This window comes from Polyergus mexicanus, unplaced genomic scaffold (assembly GCF_030449975.1).
Source record: "Polyergus mexicanus isolate NDT 795.1 unplaced genomic scaffold, iyPolMexi1.0 SCAF_6, whole genome shotgun sequence".
Classification (NCBI taxonomy): domain Eukaryota; kingdom Metazoa; phylum Arthropoda; class Insecta; order Hymenoptera; family Formicidae; genus Polyergus; species Polyergus mexicanus.
Genome location: NW_027223326.1, coordinates 3,370,370 through 3,389,537, shown reverse-complemented (window position 1 = coordinate 3,389,537; position 19,168 = coordinate 3,370,370). Strand labels below are relative to the sequence as shown.

The window sequence follows — 19,168 nt, the reverse complement described above, 5'->3', positions numbered from 1 at the left end:
TAGATATATATGTATATTAATGCACAAATTGTGATATTGAAGCCTAACTTACAACACTGTTGTACATAAATTACTATCTGTATTTATGTCAATAAGGAACACAAATGTAAATATTTGTTATATTAACATTTTAATAAATTTGATAGAAGATTTAAAGCGTACAGATGAGTTTATTAAAATACCTCTCTAATCTTGTAATACATAAATATATACATATATATTATACTATGCTTTGTCTTTGCAGGCAAAATAATTCAAAAATAAGTATGGCTTATGTTGTTGTAAAATTTGATGAGAAACACGGCGGTTGTGTAACTGCTGTTAACAGTGCATAGCTTACACCTTTTAAAAAGGAAGTCTTTTGGCCTCTGTATAAAGATCAAAATAAATTTGATAAAGCTTTGAGAACAGGGGAAATAGTTGATACTGAAAAATGGATACTGCACAGTATTTCGCGTATTTTTTACAGAAGTAGTAAGTTAGTTTTCCATATTTATTTATTTGTTTATTCTACATATATATATATTTATTTATTTTACATATATATTTATTTATTTATTCTACATTTTTTCTAAATTGCAGATGATTTTGTAAATACAAGAGAGAAATTAAAACAGTCAGAAATTATATCAAATTTGGAGAGTGAAGAAGAAAACGAAGGTATACGTAAGAAACGGAAAAGAATATCTAGAAGAATATATAATTCATCGTCAGATGATGTACAAGAGGAAGAACCAGGAAAATAACGAGAGAAACAATTACCCAGACCACCCCTAATAAAACAAAAAAATTTTAATGCTTCTAAACATTTAGAGAAAGGTATCTCTTTATTTTACATATATTCAAATATTTGTTCTATTGTTTTATATATTACCTTGAAGAAATAAATGTTTGTTACATTTATTTTCAAATTTTACTTTGGCCCATTCTGATTCACCTTTGTCGATTAGTACTCTCAATACAAGTGAAAATATAAGCCCCAGTGTAGCAATTACTGCAAGTAATTCTGTTAATAACAACGACTCCACGTTCACATCGTCAATTTATTCATACAGCGGATAATTTTGGTTTGTAAAAGCTGATTTGTCAAAGTATATATAATGTCAACAGTTTTTATAATGAAATATTTTTCAGAAAAACTTGTTTCCCTGATAGCTACTGTCAAGGAACAGAATGATGAAATATTGCAATGGATGAACAGACAAAATACAAAAAAATGTAAACAATGTGACCGGATTTCCTAATATACCATTTTCATTTCCATTGAATACAGTTGAGGAATTAGATCAGTTAGATGTTTACTTGAAAGCAAATAATGATGATAATATAGCTTTGGTATGTATACGCAATAGCATTTGATATCATAGCACGTAGATAATGTAATTTTTTTTCAGTCGGTATATTTGGCTAGTCTGGGTGTAAAACATGTACCAAGCAAAACAAATAGAATTTTGGAATATATTTTGACTGATGCTGTGGCGATAAATTTTAATTATTACAGCAAACGTTCACAGAAAAGAGTCTTCTCAGATTTATCCCTGAAAATTTTAATTGTGGGTAAGTGTATTTTTAAATTTATTTTTTGTATGCATAAATGGGCATTTGGTTTTTTTCTTTAATTTGATGTAATTTACCGTATATAATTTTTATAAATTTTAATTAATAAGAATGACGGGCAATTTGTATATAACTTAAATAAAATTCAATTTATAAATTTATATAAATTTAAATTTAAATCCATTTTTAAACAAATTCTTAATTAAAACTTTATTGCTAAAAATTTTTTTTATTGTTACTTATTTAAATCTTAGTAATTCTACATTTTAATTTGAATTAAACTTATCATCTAATTTACTAGATATTTTAAATCTTTTAATATAATTTATAATATGGCTTAAATTTGAAGGCAAACTTGATATTTCTTAGGTGCAGTCAAGAGAAACATTACCAATACAACTGATAAAGAAATAGAAGATGCAATAAAGGTTTGGCTGAAGCATGCTTAAGATCATATGAAGAAAACGAGAGAAAATGCTCGAAAAAATTAGGTATAAGTTGAAAACTATTGTAGGTAAACGCCAATTTTATCATAGAATTGCATTAACTGTTCGTAAAACACTTCAAATTTATGATAACCCAACATAACATATAAGAATATTTCACGTAATAGTATATAAATAATAATAATGATGATGCACTTGATAATAATGTGTCAAATATATCACATGGGAATATTTCACTTAATAGCGAAAATGAAAATAACGATATTAATAATATACTTAAAAATAATGTGTCCACTAATTGCGTTGCAAGTTTATCGTTAACGTTGTCTGACAACACTTTAGTTTCATCTGATTTAAATATAAATTTAAATAGTACAGTTTCTCAACCAGGTTTAAACTCAAGCTTAAGGCAGTGGGCTCTTAATTTTAATGTCACACGTTCAGCAATTACTAGTTTACATGTATTACACGTTTTTCATCAGCCTTTAGACTCCAGAACGTTATTAGAAACGCCAAGAAATATTCAAACAAAACAACTCAATAATGGGCATTTTTATTATTTCGGTCTGAAAAATATTTTAAAATCTATTTTATCGCAAATAACAGAAAATTTTGAAAATAAGTTAGATATCAGTTTTAATATTGATGGACTTCCCCCATTTAATAGTTCAAATTTACAATTCTGGCCAATTTTTGGACTAGTAAAAAATTTTAAAAATAATTCCTTTGCTATTGGTATATTTTGCAGTAAATCAAAACCACAGTCTTTAGAATTATTTCTAGAAGATTTTATTGACGAACTCCTATATTTGTTGCAAGAAGGTATTGAAATCAATAACAAAAGGTATCACATTGCTATCCACAGTTTTGTGTGCGATGCACCTGCTAGATGCTAGAGCATTCATAAAGTGTATAAAATCCCATACTGGCTATTCATATTGCGAAAAATGTATGATACGAGGACAGTATATACAAAATCGAGTTTTACTTAAAGATACATCTGCACCGAAAAGAACAAATGTTTCTGTTGTTAACCAACAAGATGAGGATCACCATATCGAAATCTCTCCTTTAGTTAAATTAGGAATCGGAATGGTCACTGTTTTTCCAATTGATTATATGCATCCTTAGGAGTAATGCAAAAATTATTAAATTTTTGGATAAGTAGTGCGTTGGCAACACGATTATCTGATCGTAAGGTGAATATTTTATCAGAGCACTTAGAATCCTTAAAATCATATATACCGTTAGAATTTAATAGAAAACCCAGTACACTTCATGAACGTCCAAGGTGGAAAGTGACAGAGTTCCGTACGTTTTTATTAATATTTAGGAGCCCTTGTACTAAAAAATATAGTCGATACAGCCGTTTATGAGAATTATTTACTTTTTTACTACGATATCAATTTTAATATCTGCAAAATTTATATCAAAATTTAGTTGTGCATTTCCACAAGAACTGTTGAATATATTTGTTAAACATTGTGAACAATTATACGGCCAAGAATTCTTAGTCTATAATATACACATATTATGTCATTTAGCTGATGATGTGCAGATTTATGGGCCATTAGATTTATTTTCATGTTTTCTGTTCGAGAATTATCTTAGCCAGATTAAAAATTTAATAAAATCTCCTAATTACTCTTTGCAACAAATTAGTCGTAGATTACACGAAATGAATACAGCATTAGAGAATAATTTACCTAGCATAGAAAAACAGTTTATTCATGCTATAGAAGATAATTTGAGTCCATTACCTGAAAAATTTAAAAGCGTTTTCTGTAAGCAATTTAAAAAATTTAAACATGGAGATTTTACTATTACCACACTTTCTTATTCAAGTGCAAATTCGTATTATTTAATGAAAAATAATATGCTATAAGTCTACAAGAAATATTTGTTGTTGGAAAATACTTTACATCTTACGATTCTCTATATGAGTATCCCCTAGATTCAAAAGAATTAAATATTTATTTGTAAAAAATTTAACACATGAATCTGATATATGGCCTTTTCATGATATACTTACAAAATGTATTGTGTTTCCTTTTGATAATTGTTGGGTTTCTTTTTCTATTATTCATACATATTAAGAAAATATGGTAAAAATATTAAAGCAAAACGTTAAAATAAAAGAAGAATAACATTTTGAATAAAATATTAACTTTTATTTTTAAAAAAATTTTATTTTAAAGAAACATGTATATTGTTAAAAACTAAGATAAGTGAGTTTAAAATTATGTTTTCATTAATTGAAATGATATATATACAAGTAAAATTATGTTTTCACATATAATACTTAAATATATAATACTTAAATATATAATACACATATATATGTATTTCATATTTATAATACTTGAATACAGATATTTTAAACTCACTTATCTTAAATTAAATTTAAGACAAAAGTTGAATTTTTTTTTATTAAAGGCTGTGCTATAAAATAGATAAATGCTACAAATAAGAATTTATTTTATCGTTGCCGTTTATATAGGTAGAGTCTGTATTAGATGCTCAGCTATTTTATTATCATTTGAAAGTCTATTTTGTAAAGCACACAAGTCTAAATATTGTAAAACATACATATATATAATAAATAAATATATTTTGTTTAAATATTATAATACACACACACATATCTTTTTAAATTTAACGTTATTTTTAAGGCAATTTTAAAATCATTATGACGTCATACTAATGTCATCCAATAACGTCATACTAATGTCATCCGATGACGTCATTTATGCTGGGACAAATGGCCGTCAGTATAGGGTCATTTAGACGTCATACTAACCGTCAGTTTGACATAAATCCTGACGAAAACGTATGTAAAAAAGACGTCTAATTGACGCCGTTATGCTACCTGGGATATATCTTTTTCAAGTGTTATATTTTCTATTCTGTTATCATTATAGAAAATAAAAATATGTATTATACATATCTATGCATTACTTAAATATTACTAGAACATATTTTAGTGAAAAGTATATATACATATAAGAAATTCTATGGTAAAAATGTCACATATTTATAAGTAGTATAATTAGTGTATTTTTTATATGTAGTATTAGTCGGTATTTGGTAGACATAATTCTGATCAACGATTTATAGTTTGTGATTATACATACATAAGTATATGCATATACATGGTGTCCCAAAGCGCCCTTGACAACGCTCGTGAGCAGGTAGAGTGATAGAGCATAGTAAACTGAACAGAAAAGTCCTGTACCATTTTTTTCTTTAATGCTTAATAAAGGAGTTATTATTGAGTAAATTCTGGTCAATCAGCGTCAACTTTTAGCCGGATGCATATAAGTGAGCCATCCGTCTGTTAGTATGCGTCGCTGTAGCGATGGAGCGCTCACGCACACTACCAGGCGCGCGGCTAAAGGTCGACACTGATTGGCCAGACTTTACTCAATAATAACATCTTTATTAAGCGTTATAGAAAAAAATGTTACAGAACTTTTCTGTTCAGTTTACTGTGTTTTACTTGCTCACGTTGTCAAGGGTGCTTTGGGATATCCGGTATAAATAATTTTTTTTCTTTTCCATATGATTTTATGAATATGCCCAGAAACTTTATGGAGATTTTTTACTAAAGCAGAGGTGTATGTACTCTTTCGCTATTCGTTATTCTTTTTCTCTTCTTAATTCTGTTAAAAAAGATATTGAAAATAATAAATATTATCTTAGAAAGATTCAAATATGAAGAAGTAGTTAACTTATTTAGTTTAATGCATAGATTTTTATTGCTATAAAAATACTAAAATATCGATCTGACTTATATGATCAAAAAAATTGCTGTTATATTTACATTACAATTTAATAACAATTAAACAATTAAAAATTAACATTTGTATCTCTAATCTTCCCGGGAATATTCTTGCGAAACTGCGCTACTTACAATAAATTATTTATAACTCAAAAGTACAATGTATTTTCGTTTTGCAGATTCACGTTTATGTAAACTTTTCATTTTTCAATATAAAAATAAGGGGTAAATAAGAAGCTTTAAAAATGGGGTTACTCATTTCTGGTACAAACTGTATATTTTTTAACTTCGAAGACATTACTGATCTTAAATATAATACAATATTATACTAATTATTATTTAAAATAATACGCAAATTATTTTAATAATGTGTATCATAATATTAAATTCTTTACCTTCCTATCACAATATTAGTTTAGTCAAATTGTATATTAAATATCTTACAAAATTAAATTAATATAAATAAAAATAGATTATATTCTAAATAAATTTATAATTAGTTACAAAACTTCCAATTCATGAAGAAATTAAATGCTAATTTATGAATTTTCAAATCTTTATTACAAAGTTCTGCTGAATATGTGCAGAAAGTTGTGCATAATGGAACTAATTGTCAAGAATTGGTTATTACAAGACAAAAATAATTATTTTATCTTTAATCTCTCTCCCTCTCTCACTCATCTACTCACTTATATATTCTCACTTCTTATTTTCTTCCCTCTTTCTCTCAACATTATTATAGAGAATTTTACAGTTATTTTTATCTCCCATTTTATATGTAATATTTTTTAAATTTATTTGTGTATCTGAAAAACTACAATTAAAAAACTACTTTTTACGAATAATAATATGCCGCGTAATTATGTTCAATAATGTATTATTATGTATACGCAAATGTATTTTTTTCTTTTTTTTAATACTACATATATAAATTTTATCATTTTATATATATATATATATATATATATATATATATATATATATATATATATATCACAAACCATATTTATCTATGATAAAATCAAACTTTTATATAAATGCTCAAACGTTTTTTTAATACTACTTTAAATATTCCACGAGGCTGCAACCGCATACTGTACATCCTATGAATTCGTGAATATCTCGTAACTGCGCAAAAATGGATAAAGTATATATTCGCGAAACTCAGCAACTCTTAATATACAGTTAAATAAAAACTCAAATCTTACGCGTAAGATATCTTAAGGTGTTATTTTAAAACATTTTATGTTTTGCTTCTAGCGCGAATTTTTTACTATGTTGCTATTTGTTTATAAAATATATAGAATAAATAAGCTACCCCTCCCCCCTCTCTTTCTTTCTCGCCCCTCTTCCCCTTTTCTCTCTCAATAAAAAATATTGTGATTGTATTTTGATTATGATCATTTATATATCATTCATATATATTTATATATATATATTTATATATATATATATATATATATATATATACATATATATGTATATATATATACATATACATATACATATGTATATACATATAAAAAAAAAATTAGATTTGAATAAGAATAATTAATTAAAATTTCTAATTCTTTTATATATATTATATGTATATAAACATATATTTTTTTCAAATGTTATATTTTCTATTCTGTTATCATTATAGTAAATAAAAATATTTATTATACTATATATACATATATATATATATATATATATGTATGTATGTATATATGTGAGTGTATAGCGTGTGTGGCGCGTATGGAGAGCGCGCGTGTGTGTGTGTGTGTGTGTGTGAATTACAGAAAACTTAATTTATTATTTACCTTGAATGCATCCAAGTGTCAGTAACAAAGACATGAACAAGAAGTAGTGGCTTCCCGTTGACATGATTTTCTATCCACGATCACGCGCGAGAAGTTTATCTCGAAAGCAGAAAGCACTTCATAGAATATGAGGCGCGCGCGCGCGCACACACACACGCACACACACACACACTTATAAACACATCCTGTAATGATGTATGTACATCGTGCGTGGATGATCCCGTTATGTACTTCGAGATAGAAGATGGCAAGGGAAAATGATGAATTTCTTTTTTTAACACAGATCAGCGTGTAGAACAACCACTTCAATAGAAAGCATACACAAACTTCGCGCGACGCGGAACGGAAGCAAACTGAGCCATGGCTAGCTGTCCAAAGTCCGTATCAAACCTCTTCCCTTCCGCCACCTCACCGAGTCACGCTTCCAGCCGCCAGTTATAACCTCCCACCATCCTTTGCTCACGCGCTCACCTTGCATTTCGCGTTCCACTGTTCGCACCATCAGACAAACCTCCCTCTTTACGTTCAGTACCCCTCCTGACACTTCCGGCAATGCGTTTGCATCATGCTTCTCGCTCATTTTTCCATCCTCACGGTTCGTTCTGTCTCTTTTCGCTTTTCTAAACGTCCACTCCCCTGGTACATCCCCTTGATGTCGTGACGCTTCCCCAACATGCTTATTCCTACATGTCAATTTATCGCGTCTCCAGTTTATCGAACGTAGGATTATCACGTTGCGACGCTACATCGAGCACACGTTTTGTCATCCGCTTGAGTATCTCTCGTGGATAATATATGTTTTACCGTGCGCGCCACTATTGATCGTACCCCCTCAGGATTGTAATGAATCGTGACATTTACCAGAACTGCGAGATACAATTTTTCTTTATTTGATTTTCTCGTTGTCTTAAATATATTATTCTGCCGTACACTTTGTCATACATTTAAATTAATTTTATGATTTTTATGATAACCTTAAAAAACTCATACAAACACACACACATGACTTTTTCTTTGAAATAAATGTATATATTCTATTTCTTTTATATTATTTTTACTATTTCAAATATTATTTTTATTTATTGATATAAAAGCAAATAGTAGAGAAGATTTCTTTCTATGTAACATTAAATTATTGAATCTATATAAAATATTTTATAATTGTTTAGCATGTTATTATTTTGAAATGAAAATTTTATGTCGATTTATATTAGATGTATAAATAAAAGATTTATTAGCTATATAAGTATGAAACTTCGCTTTATCTAATAAATAATTGAGAAGAATCTTTCATAACACTTTCATTTAAAAAAGAGCATGTTAATACAACAACCTTTAACAAATTACTTTTTTAAGACAAAAAAAATAAAAATAGGCGCCAAGTCCATGCGCGGCAAAAAATCATTGTACAAAAAGGTGTTAGAGTTTAACAATTAAATGGAAGAATTGGCAAATAAGTATTAGTTTAATATACCAAAAAATACGTTATACAAAAAGACGTTATTTTATTAAGTTTATATATTTTATTTAGTTTATTGTTCAAAAATCAATATTTTTTATAAAAATTATATTATAAAAGAAAATGTGCCTTGAGAATAAAAAATTATTTAAGTTATTTCTTTCTTGTAATAGTTATAATAACAAAATATATTGCTAAAAATATAAAAATCATAAAAATTTAATGCAAAAGAACTTGGCACTTCTATGTAACAATTTATTCATATTGTATTATACTGTACTGTAATTAATAATAAAATATTTTATTGTCAGTAGAAACTACTTACTATAACAACGAAAACATTTTTGATTGCCATATAAAATAATTTACATAACTTACAGCAATTTTCACTTACCCTATTTTACATTTATACAAATAGCCTTATTATAATAGTTTTATTATTATATTAATCATATTACTTTTGCACAATTGATATAACGTCAAGTTTTTTTTGCATTAAATTTTTATAATTTTTACATTATTTGCGATATTAATATTAATATTATAATTTTCACAAGAAAGATATATAAATATCAATAATTTTTTATTGTCAATTGACGCATTACTTTTTATATCATAAATTTTTGTAAAAAAGACATAGAGATGAACAGTAGACAGAGTATAAAATAACTCTTCTATGTATAATATCTTTTTGATGTATTAAAAATTAACATTTTTTTATCCAATAATATTTTGAACGGGTGCGGAAATTTGGACTAGACATTTTTCTCCATCTTTTTTTGAAAAGATAATTTTTTAAATATAATATTTTTCTTTTTTAAGGGTCTTCCTAGTTTGATATTTTGAAAATAAGGTGATTTTTGGGAATTTTTTTTTAAAGAAAAGTATAGAACATATTAATTCTAAACTTTGCACGTTTATTAAATATTATTTTAAGTATATCCTGAATTTTTTTCAAACAAATATATTTGTTTGTTTCAGAGTTATAGTAGTCCAACCAGGATGTCTAACAAAAAAATTGTTGTTCGTGCGAACATGATTCTAGCCGTTATAATCGTCTGAAATGAAAAAACCAATAAGATTCTTAATCTGTATGAGTATGGCTATTGCGTGACGTAGAATAAAAAAAATATTGAAAAATTAAAAATAACAGCATCTCAAGAAAAAAATTTTGCTTTTTACCAAGAAATTGGTTAGTTTTGTAAGTCACAAAATTCGAATTTTGCAAATATCGATTTAATTTTAGTTTACACGATAGCCACTACAGCTCATATAGATTAAGAATTTCTTTAAAAAAATTCGGCAAGAATCGTCTTATTTTCAGAGCGTCGAACTAGGAACACCTCTTAATAATACACGGACTGTTTAATTAAAAAATATCTTATTTTGATTTTTAAATTATTAGATCTAAATAACACGTAAAATGAGATCAGGTTTGTAATAGACGTAATTGATAGTTTGAAAATGGACATTGTAAAAGAGAAAAGCAGAAGTTTAAACAATGTATAAATTATTCTACAGAACATAAAAATATATGTTTAAATATATACAATATATATATATATATATATATATATATATATATATATATATGTATGTATATATATAGGGTGTACCATTTTAAGTGATGCAACTGAATATCTCTTAAAGTAAAAAAGATTGGAAAAAATGTTTCAGACAAAAGTTGCATGATTTCGAGGGGGCCACATGATAAAAATATGGACTTGACTTTAAGTGACCTTTTCAAGGTCAAACCTTTTGAAGTCAATGTGATCGATGTTTTCTTAAATAGAAACTCTCATTTTTTGTTGCATATTCTTGTAGCTTACTTCAAGAGCTTTCCAAAACACTATAATAAAGTATTTTTTCATTAAGTACTTTTTGAGTTATTTTATATTTTAATCTGACATATTTCGATATAAAAAATAAAATATTTTGTAAAATATTCAGTTTTCGATAATCTTACCGTAATATGTACAGAATAACGAGACAAATTAATTAGTGCAAAAAAAAAAATTGTTTAAAAAAATACATTGTAAATAATTTTCTTAAAAACATTAATTTTTTTATACTAATTGATTTATCTCATTATGCTGTACATAAAAGTATTACAGTAAGATTATCGAAAACTAAATATTTTACGAGTTGTTTAATTTTTTATATCAAAATATGTCAGAATAAAATATAAATTAACTCAAAAAGTACTTAATGAAAAAATACTTTATTATAGTGTCTTGAAAAGCTCTCGAGATAAGCTACAAGAATAGATAATGAAAAATAGGGGGTTCCATTTAAAAAATTCAATGTGATTTTTACATGACCTTGACGATGCTATTCAAGGTTATACTAATATTATTATATAATGCACCACTTAGAGCTCTACAACTTTTGCATAAAACATTTTTCACGAAAATACGTTATTTCCTCAAAAAACTGCTGATACGAGCGCTCTGTTACACCCTGTATAGATATATACAGAATGTCTCACAACCTCCGTACAATATTTTATTAGCGTGTTCTACAGATAAAATAGAGTCAAAAATTCTAATATAAAAATTTTGAGGCTGCAATAGTTTTTGAGTTATAAGCAATCAAAGTTTGCCAATGATATCGCGTAAAACTCGCACACTCAGAGTCGTAACTACACTTACATGCGTATCGATCTGTCGTCTGTAATTGATTTTTTTCAAATTAAGTGATATTGATTTTTACTGATTTTATTTTGTCATTTCCTATGTATGTGCGTATTACGCACAATTTACATAAAATAAATTCAGCTGTACAGTAAAAATCAATATCTGTCAATATCATCTGATTTGAAAAAATCAATAACAGATGATAGGTGCGCGTGTAAGTATAGTTACGACTCTGAGCGCGCGAGTTTTACGCGATATCATTGGCAAACTTTGATTGCTTATAACTCAAAAACTATTGCAGCCTCAAAATTTTTTTATTAGAATTTTTGATTCTCTTTTACCTGTAGAATACGCTAATAAAATATTGTACGGAGATTGTGAGACACTCTGTATATATTTCATATTAAAATCAGTGTATAATATAATATTAATAAATATATTTTTAATTTATATTTCATAAAAATATAATACTATAATATTTTAAAATTCTGTAAACTAAGCACGCAGTTAAATATTAGTTATACATATATCATGCTCCTCGCACAGTCGTTTCACGCTGCTCTCTCTCTCTCTCTCTCTCTCTCTCTCTCTCTCTCTCTCTCTCTCTCTGTGGAGAAGACGTGTCAAACATCGCTCCGCAAAAGTAATAACTTTTAAACGGTTAAATACTTACGGGGAGTGATAGAAAGTTATTCAAGTCATAGCGGCATAGACCGGCATTAGCCATGAGTGTTATCTAGTCGGGATATGCTGTTTTGTGGGCGTGAGAAGTGCATTTTCTGTTTGGGACACCAAAGTCTCACACGAAAGGTAGACATTAAAGGTGGACACAAAAGTGCTGACGTGTGACAGTGGAACAGAGGTGACTGATCGCTTACGCTGATATTAGCGGTTTCGGCCGATAATTATCGGCATGGACGATGAATATGCTGAATATCGATGCTCGGCATGTAAAAAGACAATATAAAGTCAGGTGGTGACATGCAAGTCTTGCTATCAGGTGAATCGTATTAAGCTGTTTTACCATCCAGGATGTGTAAGCAAGCATAGGATTTACGATAAAAATCAAGAATTGGTACCGTGTTCTGGCCCATTTGACAGATTTACAATTGAAAGTGAAGCAGACGTGAAGAAGGCATCGGCAGTGGCCGGGGGCGGCAGGGACAGGCTAGGATCTACAGGATCTACAGGTTCGTTTACGACGCCAAGTAGTGGAAATAGAATATCAGGAGCGAGTGGATCATCGACTATTGACGTAAAAATAGATTGGCTGGTAAAAGTTGTAAAAGAAATAAAGGATGAAACAGCATGTAAGAAGGAAATTAAAATGATGGTCAAGGAAATAGTTCGTGAAGAATTGGGAAATGTTAAGCAGGAACTGCTAGAAGAGCTGAAAAGAATGATACAGGGAGAAGTAAGTGGATCAACAGGAGAAATACAAAGGAGCTATAGTGAAGCGGTTAAAGAGAAAAAGAAAGAGAATGTTATAATTATCAAACCCAAGATTCAACAAGAGAGTGAAGTTACAAAAAAATTGATAAAAGAAAAGGTAGATATTAAAAACATGGTGATGGGAATAACGAAGCTAAAAAAAGGAAGCAAGAGGATAGTGATCATGGGTTGTGAAACTGGAGAAGAAATGAAAACGTTGAAAGCCACAGTGCAGGACAAACTAGGAGAAAATTTCAAAGTTACGGCATCACCGCAGATGAAGCTCAAAATAAAAATTATCTATGTCAGCGAAGAAGAAATGAGATTGGATGATGATGACTTAATAACTACAATCAAGAAGCAGAATAGAATTGATGCAATAAATGATGGATTCCAAATGCAAATAGTGAAGAAAATAGTTAAAGAAAAAAGAAATGATAATAATCAACTTAGAAGAAAAGAAAAAGAAGAAGGTTCGATAATAATTGAAGTAGATGAAGAAACGCATAAATTGATGTTGAAAAAAGGGAAACTAAATGTAGGATGGAGAAAATGTCCTATATTCAATCACATTAATGTTAAAAGATGCTTTAAATGCTGGGGATACTATCATATTGCAAAAAACTGTACGCGAGATGAAACATGCCACAAATGTGCGGGAAATCATAAAGCGATTGAATGTACGGCAACAAAGAAAAAATGTGTAAATTGTATGTTTAAAATTCGAACATACAACCTGAAGATAAGTGATGAACACGACGCCCTTAGCCCAGAATGTCCAACATTTAAAAGGGCGATACAGGAGGAGAAGAGGAGAGCCGGCTGAGAAGATGCGAAATAGCAACTACAGAAGGAAGCGGAAATAATATTGTATACAAACGCGCAAAGTTTGATGGCGCATAAAGATGAGATACAACATCAGATTATGAAGAAAGTAAATCTGGCATTCATAGCGTTATCAGAGACAAGATTGACTGCTGAAATTGAAGACAGTGAAGTGAACGTACCAGGTTATAGTATAATTAAATGCGATGCTGAAAATAGAAATACAGGAGGGGTTGTTTTATATATAAGGAATGATGTTAAATATGAAATAGTATTAGTAAAAAAATTAGAATCGAATTGTTGGTGTGCTGCGATTGAGGTGAAAGAAAAATTGTATAGAGGAATAATAATAGTAATATATCATTCACCGAATGCATCGCATGGTGATTTCGTGAGATTTCTGGAGGATATAATAGAAGAGTTAATAATACGGAGAGAATGTATGGTAATAGGAGACTTTAATATAGATATTATGTTAGATTCGTTTTATACAAGGAAGTTACAAACGACAATGTTGAGCTTAGGCATGAAACAATATGTAAATAAACCGACGAGAATTACGAAAGATAGTAAAACAATTATAGATTTAATTTTTGCTAATAATAAAATAGAAGTGCAGGTAACGCATGAACCTAAAATAACGGACCATGCGAGGCTAAAAGTTGAACTGAATGCGAATAAATTTGATAATAAATATAGAGAACTTAATGTTAGGAATTATAGAGAGTTTAATATAGATGAATTTATTAAATTAGTGGAAAATAAATTAGAGAAAAACCAAGATATGAATATCAGTGTGACAGGGAAGAAATTTGTTGATAGTATAGTAAATGCGTTGGACGCTACAGCACCTAGAAAAAATTTTAGAATTCCGAGAATATGGAAAGGGAAAAAGTGGTTTTCGGATGAAATAAGAGAAGCAGCGGCCAAAAGGGATGAAGCATATAGGAAGGCATTGTATGCTGACACGGAACAAAATTGGTTGCAATTTAAAATTGAAAGAAATACTGTAGTTAAATTAATTAAGACAAAGAAGAAAGAATATTATGAAAATATGATAGATCTTAATAAAGAAAATCCGACATCTATGTGGAAAACATTAAAAGAAATAATTAGAGGCGAACCAGGAGGTAAAAGGGAAGTAGAGAATATAGATTTTGAAATATTAGACAGCACTGAAGGATGCAATATAGCAGATAAATTTAATTTATATTATATACAAAGTATTAATAGTATAATAAAATCTATAAATGGGAGTAAAACTGGGAATGCATGTAAAAGAATTATTTATGTTATTGAAAACGAGGGAATTATGGAAAATTTTGAAATGATTAGTATAGAGCATTTACAGGAAATTGTTATGGGACTACCGAAAAAGAAAGGTACAGACGAGGGAATAACTAGCGATATATTAAAGGCAGCATTTTGCGTAATAAAAGAGGAATTTGTTGATATAATAAATAATTCTTTGAAGGAAGGTTGCTGTCCAAAAGGTTGGAAAACGTCTACAATAATATCGATTCCAAAAATAGAGAAAGCTAGAAAAGCAAGTGAATTTAGGCCTATAAATATGTTACTAATATTTGAAAAAGTGTTAGAATTAGTAGTTAAAAAGCAAATTGAAACGTATTTGGAAGATAACTGTATTATAACAGAACATCAGTCGGGCTTTAGAAAACAGTATTCGTGTGAAACAGCGATTCAAACAGTCATTGATGAATGGAAATTGATAGTTAGTGAGGCAAAAATGGTAGGGGTAATTTTCATGGATCTTAAGCGAGCCTTTGAAACAATAGATAGAGAAAGATTATTAGAGAAATTATATCAATATGGAATGGGAATGGGAATGGTTATAGAATGGTTAAGATCATATTTAAAGGATAGAACACAGCAGGTTCAATTTAATATTAAATGGTCTAAATTAATGACCACAGAATATGGAGTACTGCAAGGATCTGTATTAGGACCTTTATTATTTATAGTATATATAAATAATATAATAAAAATCTGTCCAGAAGGATGTAGTATAAAAATGTTTGCAGATGATACATTAATATATGTAACTGAAGACAGCAGCGCGGAATTAGAGGGCAAAATGAATATGGCATTTACTATAGTAGAAGAGTGGATGAATATAAATAAGTTAAAAATGAATGCAGGAAAAACGAAATATATGATTGTTAGAAGTATAAGAAAAGAACTGCGAGGTAATATAACATTGAAATGTTTGGATGGAACTGAGATTGAACGTGTGGAAATAATGAAATACCTAGGCATAATTATTGACGATAGACTACAATTTAAGGACCACTGTGATTATATGCTAAAGAAAATAGGGGAAAAAACGAGTTTTTTGAATAGAATAGGTAATTATATATCGGCATACACTAGATGTATTGTATATAAGACAATTATAGCACCTCACTTTGAGTATTGTGCGACGCTGTTAATTGATATGGGAGAAACACAGCTGAGTAAATTGCAAAAAGCACAAAACCGGGCCATGAGGATCATATTGCAATGTGATAAACATACCAAAGTGGAGCGTATGCTGCAAGCGCTGCAGTTTATGTCCATAAAACAGAGGCTATATTATAATGTGTATATATTTATTTTTAAGATTTTAAGGAACATGTTACCGGAGCAATTAAGAAATAGGTTAGAAATAGTGGGAAATGAGAGTGAAAGGCAAACACGACAAGCTGGGGATATTGCAATAAAATATCGCAGAACAAGGAGTGCGCAAAAGAGTATGTTTTACGGAGTGAAAATGTATAACGCCTTGCCAGCTGAAATAAAGCGGAATGAAAGAATCGTGTCGTTTAAGCGAATGTTAAAGGAGTATATTGTAATTAATGTAAACTAGATTTGTATTACAAATAGCTGAGAAAGCTAATAAAGATCAATCAATCAAAAAATCAATCAAATCTCCCCTCTCTCTCTCTCTCTCTCTCTCTCTCTCTTTCTTTGCTCGTTCTTTTTATTGTATTGTATTTTTTGTTTTCCATTATTATATTCTCTTATTTATTCGACTTTTATTCTTTTTATTTTCGTCTTCCTACATAATAATAATTATTAATTTAATCATTAATTTATTCATCTTTATTTTATAGAATATAAATGAAATATTGTGTATCTTATAAATAGTAAAAGTATTTAATTATGTGTATTTTTGTATGTACATGTGTTGTATTTAATTATAGTTAAATAGAAAAAAAATAACTTATTGTTGTGTATCTCATTTATGCTTTATAAAATAAAAATAAATAAATAAATTTATTTATTTTCATGTAGGGAGACGAGAATAGAAAGAATAAAAGTTAAGCAAGTAAAAGAATATAATAATGGAAATAAATGAATAAAAGAATACAATAATGAACGAGCAGAAAGAGAGAGAGAGAGAGAGAGAGAGAGAGAGAGAGAGAGAGGGAGGGAGGGAGGGAGGGAGGGTGGGAGGGAGGGAGGGAGGGAGGGGAAGAGAAGCGCAAGTGAACGCGTAAATGAATATGCGAGGAGCATGAAGCTAAGCGATACGCGATACGGAGTAGATAGCGAGCCAGCGATTAGAAAGAGACAGAGCGTATGATCGAGAGAGAAAAGATACTGCAATAATGTTAGTGCGTACATGTATATTACTCTCACACGCATGAAAGAGACAAAGGTAGTACGATTATGTCTGTCCTTGTCATGTAAGATTGCAGCTCCGTCTATCGCGACATCACGCAACTAATCTACTGCTCTGTTTTACTCTTGAGCCTCGATTTCGCACACACACATATGCACGAAAGTGTTGCATCGTAAAATCTTTTTTATAAAGCTTCTAAACTCACTTCTCTAAGCTCACTTATACTCTTTGATGAAATGCCGAGTGCGGAGTTTACTGATTAAGTACGTGTAGATTACAAATTTGTTATATTAAGTAAATGTTGACGGCAGAAGCTGATAACAAGACTGTAATTTTCTCATTTTTTTTTCACTTTTCATATGAAATTGTGAACTCCGTACTCCGTTATTATGTATACTTTAATTATGGAAAAGGATTTGTTGATATCTATAATCAACAAAAAGATTTTGCATTTTAACTAATATTCGCATTCTGTCGGTAATCCGGCATCCTCTTAATGCGAAGTAAAGTTCCATATAGGTTTACAACTTTCCGCGTGAAGCGAGATGCAAACCTATGTGTCTAGTTTTTTGATGGTGGAGCCCCTCGTAGGAGGGGGGAGGGCGGAACCCACTGTGTTCACGCATACATTTTCCCATCTACACAACAATTATAGGGTGGAGCTAGCTTTGCGATGGGGACTGTATCCAATCGGGATGGTGTCCGATTGAGTCTGTGTCCGATCGAGCCTATATCCGATTGGAATTGTGTCAAATTGCATCAGTATGTGTCCGATCGGAACTGTGTCCGATCGAGTCTGTGTCCGATTGGGAAATATTGTCGTGTCCGATCGGTAATGTGCGCAATCGAGACTCACTCAACTTTTCTGCCATTCTTCCTTATTTTATTCATTTTCTCTCTAATTTATTGCTACACACTAGAATAACATAATTTAATAAAAATTATATAGAAATATAAATTATTAATATTATAATGCGTTAAAAAATGGAAAGAACAAATAAAAAATAAAAAATATAAATATTAGTTATTGATTATGTTATATGTAACATTAATCTAATATTAAAACAAAGTCCAAAAGAAAGCAAAATATAATGCAAATAATAGAGGAGAAATTAGTAATATGGTCCCCAATTCGTTTTTAGGCTATAAATCAGTAGGAAATGACTATTTGAATAATTTAAAAATACCGTTATAAACTTTATTCTATCCGTAACAAGATTTTATATTTGAAAAAAATAAAATTCTACAATTATGACAAAAACAAATTTTATTTGAAACACCTTAACATTAGTCATAGAAAATATGTGGGTAATATGGCACCCGGAGGCCGTATTAAATGTATGTAAATAAACTAAAAAAAAAATTGAAACAAAAACAATATTTAGCGGCAAAAACCGCATATATAATGCTTGTTTTCTACTCCAACACATTCATTATATGGTTACATATTACAACTTGGCATTGTATCCAAATTTCGCCTATTCAGTTATTAGAAAATTGCACTTCACAAAAGATACAAGCAGCGTCGTTACTGTCAAGACTTGTACCTTGAAAACTTTGTTTGGAATCTGAATCATCCACTTTCAAAATTTCATTTTCATCA

The 19,168-nt window shown here is 29.3% G+C and overlaps 1 pseudogene; it reads left to right on the top strand.

Annotated features, from left to right (window-relative positions):
- The first annotated feature begins 266 nt into the window (after positions 1-266).
- Positions 267-2,048, top strand: LOC138934162 (uncharacterized; annotated as a pseudogene).
- The last annotated feature ends 17,120 nt before the right edge of the window (positions 2,049-19,168 follow it).